Here is a 6,209-nt window from a genome sequence, read left to right as displayed (position 1 = left end):
ACAAAACACTTCTAGGTAACTTGCAGAGAGCATCAAAATTGTGCAGCCATTTAGTCACGTTTACAGGTTTTGTTTCTATGGACAGTGTTTCAGATGAGAGGGTTTTTGCTGTACCTTCCTGTTACCTGTTTGTGTGCAAAGTTGGAAAGCTGCCTTTTAAAGATCCAGCCTCTTTCTGATGCCCTTCTCTGCATGTCTGTGAAAGGGGGCAAGGAGAGAAGCGGGGGAGGAGTGGGGAAGGACTCAGGGGCAGCACCACCCAAGTCACCAGGTGGTGCTTCTCCATCTCTCCCCTGCCCCCACTTCTCTTGTTCACCATCAGTGACCTAACTCTCACTGCAGAGATTCCCATTCTTCAGTTTCCTGATTTGGTAGGATGTATTTTACTATGTAAACATAGCCCCCTAGGATTATGGAACCCGAAAGCAGCATATATCTCTCCATCCACATGGAGAAAGATAAAAAAGTCCAGAAACCTCTCCTCAGGTTGCTTCTCTGTCTGGTTTTTAGTTACTCGAAACAGGGAGGGGGTGGGGTGGGCACAGAGTAAGTCGTAAGCAAATGATGGGAGACTTAGGAGCGGGCACAGTTGAGCTGTTCCATCTATTTTTTTTTTTCCTCCCAGAAAGTTTTTTTTTTTTTAAACCTGTTAAAAATGTTCCTGCACCTAAAGTCATACTGAGGTTAAGGCCAAGGGTGCAGAATCTTGTGCACGTGTCTCTGTGAGCACATTCATGGTGCATGCACCATTTTTGATGTCTTCTGTGAGATCACTGGACACACTTTGGTCACTGGTGTGTGTGCAAAGGGTGATGGGGGATGTGTCCCAGGATGTAAGTGCAGAGATCAGCAGAGCCCTTTGGGAGCGCCCCCTAGGGACATAAGGGCAGGAAAACCTCAGGAGAGACCAGAAGAAACGGACAGAAAAGGGGCCATCACACAGAGAAATAAAATCTGCAAGCTGACAGCGCCCAAATCAGGTGGGTGGTGAATATGTGTGCATTTATTATCAAGTTTCTTCCCCTCAAAGGAAGTCGTCACTAGACAAAGATCAGGGAGCCCAACCTACAACGGGCTTCTTGACAGATACAGGTTTTAAGATGGGGGGAGCTAGGGAGGCTGTGAAGAAGCTATCTCTAACGATCTATCGATCTATTCTGATCCTGCCTCGTGAGCGGCCAAATCTAGGAGCGCAGTAGCTGACAGATCCTTAAAAGCAGCACTTGTTTAAACTTGTTTCCCTCCACCTAATGTCAGCTTCAAGCCTCGTGGAGAGAGAACAATCTGAGGGTGCGAGCGCCTTTCAGGAAGGCTGTCCGCATGTCTCAGAGGAGTTTCCTTCCAAATAAGAAATCAACTCATTTCCAGAGCATCACAGTGACGAGGCTATGAATTCTACAGCACAAAATTGAAATGCCAGGGACTGATTCTCTTTATGATCTACAGTTACTCAAAAGTGTGTGTGTGTGTTTGAACCAAGGAAGGTTGAGCGCTCAAGGTCTCAGGGAGAAAACGTTCTGGAGTCCCTGACAGATCTTCCAGAAGAGAGCAATCCAGACACTCCCCACCCTGGACCCAGAGCTGAAATAGATGGCCTCTATTTCAAACAGGGTTTAAACACTGGTCTGCCGTCATTGTGCGTGGAAGGTGATAGAGAGAACGCCACCCCACAAACGCAAGTCCACTCCCCTGACCTGTTGGTTCTGCTTTCTTTTCTCAAACGTGAAAGAAAAAGGGCTGAAACTTTCTATGGTTTAAAAAAAAAAATGTGGAAAATGTCATATTTTAGGGTTACTTTCACAGCAAAGAAAACATTGCAAAAGTTATCCTGCTATTTACACGTTTGTATTTTTCCAAGGATAACCCACTGATGGCCAGAAAAGAAGGGGAGTTAAAAGGTCTATGCTGCAGGGGAAGTGGACCTGGAGGTATTGTTTTGTGTTAGCTGAAACGTCAGAATTGTTTGTGTGTGTTTTTTTGTCTAAAGGCAATCTAACAGATTGGAACCCTGATAAGAACGTGCCTGTGCAGGCTCGCAGGGGCACAAGACTAATCAAGTCTGTTACTTTTACAGTACTGTGAATGTCAACAGCAAAAGCGCTGCATGGAAACACTGTTTCTTGCTTTATTAGGACACTGTGTGTTGCCAAAAATGCCTAGACCAGAGCAATGCAGAGGCCATGACTCACTGCAGGCAAGTTCAACAGAGGGATGCTGTCAGGACCAAATAGGAGGCTGCAGGCCTTCAAACACCTCCCTGCTCACTAGCTACACACAGCATAATAACTGCAAGGGCGGAAGAGATGTCAATATGGCGGAGCGGGACAGGTTGGGAAAGAGAAGCCCCGTTGGCCTGTTAAGCAACCGTCCTCTTCTCCAGAGAGAGTTTCCTTACAATTAAATTCACTTAAAAACATCAAAGAAGAAAAATTAAAACTGAGCTAGGATGAGGAGGTTTCTGAAATTGACATGAAGATTAAGGTCAGCACAAGTGAGGATGGTTTCCTGAGCTTGCAAGGGTTCTAAATTCAGCAAAGGGTGAGAACTTTTTTCCAGAGAGAAGAGCAGTGGGGCAGGGTGAGGAGCCTTCGGGAGCCTCATGCTGCACCAGGCTAACTAACACTGCACAGCTAGGATGGAGATCCTGGACCACCCTGGTTGGTAGGAATGGCGCCCCCCAACCCCAGGAAGTGATGGGCCGAGGCTCACAGGGCCCTGTATACCTCACTGTGCGGACCTTACGGCTTCTCGCTCTCACTCCCCTTCCCTGCCAGCATGGGGGGCACACCATGGACACAGAAACCGTAGAACAAAGGATGCAAAGCTACTTCCGTCCCCTTTCTGCCCTCTCCCCCACCCCACCCCCCCTTGCAGAATGCATAGTTACAATTCACGTTACAAAATAAAGAAGCAATGATGACCACATATGAGACCCCTTTCTTTTTTTTGAAAAGAAAAAAAAAATCCAACAACCTCTTCTTAAATTCAGTATCAAAATTCACATTTGCATAATAATACATTTCAAGGCCATGAGAGAGGACGGAGCTAGCCCAGAAGCATCGCCCTGGGTCTTCCTGAATGAAGCTGGAGGAATCTTGCGAGGGACTGCTCTCCCCTTTGGGGAGTTCTGAGGAATTATGGAAATGGCCCTTAGCATTCACTTGATATCTCTTTAGGAGGGAGTGGTGAGAAGAGGCGGAATCGTTTAAAACAAACGTGAAACAAAGGAGGAGACACTGTGGATTTCTAATGTTGAACTACAACGGTTCTGAAGAAATAAAACATGGTTTCTGATTTTTCGCTTTTCTTTCTCAAACATGTCCAACTCATCCTTTCAAAAGCCTTTTCCTTGTGTGTAATATACCCTGTTCGCACAAACAGCAACATAATGTGACTTCCATTTGGGAAAAGAATTGCCTTCTCAGGACACAGACTCAAAGGGTGGCCACGCGCTGCCTGCTCTGTGCACGGCAGGAGCGAGAAAATGCCTGCTCGACATGCACAGATGTGTCACAAATCCGTGTTACCAGATTTCAATTCTCCAGTGCTTACAGGAAAACAAAAACTAAGACAGCCACAAGCCACGCACGCACATATACACGGAGAAGACTAGGCAATGCTGAGAGAGACGTTCAACTTGCACTCCTGGACTAACCTGGTGTCCGTCATCTGTGCACCATCACCTCCTCGTTCCCTGTCCCGGGTCCCCGAACTTCTCCCCCAAGACTCTGCAGCGTGCAGCACTGACGCCACTGAAAACCCACGGCCGCCATGGTGGCCCAGAGAAACGCTGACTTTCCTACAGGCTAAGGGGACCATCTGTTTTATCCCAACGGGGAGGTTAGGTTCTTCCTAAAACAGATAGTCTCTGAACTCACAAAGGCACATTCAGAAATACTACACTTAGGAAATTAATTCCTTGGACAAAATTTTAAAAGGAGGTGGTGTTTTAAACACATTATCTTTTAACTCAGCCCAAGACATGCCATGCTGAATGCATCACTTGGTGAAAACTCTGCTACCTTTAAAAGGTATGTGATTTCTTTAAGGGTTCCAAAGGTTTTTTTGCTGTTTTACATAAATACCCTATCCCTCTCTTGCATTTTTGGTGGACACACGCAAGATGCACTGTCTTCCTCTCCTTAAAGCTCAGCTGTCAGGCCGGTCCTGCAGCGAGGTGGTGGCCTGCCTTCCATCACCTCCACGAGCCAGCTGCTGCTGCCCACCCAGGACTGTGCACGCCTTTCAGGAGCCCAAGGAGAAGGCCCTCCAGATGCAGTAAGAGGTCCAGGGAAGTGGGGGGCCGAAAGGGAAGGCAGGCAGTCGGCTCCACAATCACACTGGAAGCCGCTCCACAGTTACTCTTTAGCTGCTCACCAGCAGCAGTGAAGGAATTCCACTTTTTGAGGGGGAAAAAAAAAAACCCAGACACAATCCCAGCTTGTTAATATTGGCTCAAAAGGGATCAATTCCAATTGGGAATTTACTTTCCAAGCAATGATTTATAGTTTGAAAATGAAATGTAGGCACAAAGTACTTGAGGGAAACACTATTTCTTTTCAGTTTAAAACAGAACACTTGCCTCTTTCTGACCTTTCTCCTTCTGTGAACAAGTCAAGCGTTTGTTACAAAGAAGAAACAACAGCTGAATTTTGCAGAGACTTTTTGCTCAGGGCAGTACCATTTTTCCCAGCGTGCAGTTGCTAAAAACAAATTCAGATGCCCAGCTAGCGGAAGAGGAAACTATTTAAACTCTGTGAGGCAAACACTGGCAGTTTCTATCGTTTTTGCTATTTTGGTGGTGGCTGGAGGTTATTATGAGAGATTGCCAGTTTAAAAACCACTCAAAGGATCAAATACTTGGGAGTTACTCCAGATCTAGACCAAGTGACTGTATATGTGAGGATGGCATGGAGACCCAGTTGGTGGGGAATAGGGCTGTTTCCTGACTGGTGTTCCCTTTACCATCCTGTGGGTGTCCAAGGCCTCTTCCTCTGTTGGAACGGGCAGGGTCGTTGTTCAATTTTAATTATGTTATTACTATGTTCAGAGATTCTTGAAGTCGATAATAATTCCAAATAAATAATGTGTTGCCAGTACCTCCTTTGTCAAATTTCAGGTCAAGAAAACAATGCCATCATCAACAAACGGGGACCATCTCTGAAAATACACACACCTTTGGCACTGGCCATAAACCTACAGGCCTTATCTCAGGGTGTGCACTAACTCTGGAAATAGAGGTAATATTCTATGTTTTGTAACAGACTGACGATGACCTTGATGACAGCTTATATACTTGCCTGTTTCTAGACTATGTGGATACCCTGTACTTGTGGATAAGAAAGCAGAGAGGCTGTGGCACAGTCTGCAGCCCAGGGGGAGGGCAGCCCGTTTTCTGATTAACTGTTGAGGTCTAGAAATTGACAGTTCATTTATACACATGGGCGAAGCTATTTACATCTGCACTATCACACATAACCTTATTTGTACACTCAAGGAGGCGGGGGGAACCAAGATTTCTCTTTGTAGTAACACTAAGAAGTGTAGTTAATGCATATACATGAAGTATGGCAAAACACTGGAAGAAAGGTGTTTTTTTTTTAAACCAGCTAAAAATGTATCTCTACTCCTAATGATGTAATAGATAAGTAAAAGCAAAGAAAAAAACCCAACTCAGAACAATAACCTAGAGTGCTGCATGTTGCATTTGAACTCTGAGGATGGGGGCGAAGGGGATCTTTTCTGCATAAAGACTCAATTGTTCCCGAATCTGAGAGATGACTATTATAGCCAAATCTGCTGAAAACATCCTGTTTACATGGCAGAGAAAAGGCTAGGCCTCAACGTTCTGCTCAGCACACAGACATCTTCATTCTGTTTGAGTCAAGATGGCAGAAGAGAGAAAAAAATAGAATGAAAAAGTACACAGCATCAGAGGTCAATATGGAATCTGGCTGTTAACCTTACAAAACTGCCCCCTCCCCCCACAAAAGTGGTGAAAGTGAATACTTGTAATTAGTTAATAGCCTGTGGAATTTTAGCTTCTGCTAGCTATATTAACAACAGCTCTCTTCCAAATTCTTACAACAGAGATTTCTCTTTTTTTTCTTTCTTCATATCCTTACACACCACATTCAACCCACAGGAACTTGGAAGAACCCATTGCTAACTTATGTTACATTCACGTCAGAAGAGGTGGGAAAGTTCTT

Source organism: Moschus berezovskii, chromosome 6 (assembly GCF_049115385.1).
Source record: "Moschus berezovskii isolate FMDL1 chromosome 6, NW_MosBer_1.0, whole genome shotgun sequence".
NCBI lineage: Eukaryota > Metazoa > Chordata > Mammalia > Artiodactyla > Moschidae > Moschus > Moschus berezovskii.
The sequence above is the reverse complement of the archived record's forward strand: the minus strand, read 5'-3'. Positions refer to the sequence as shown.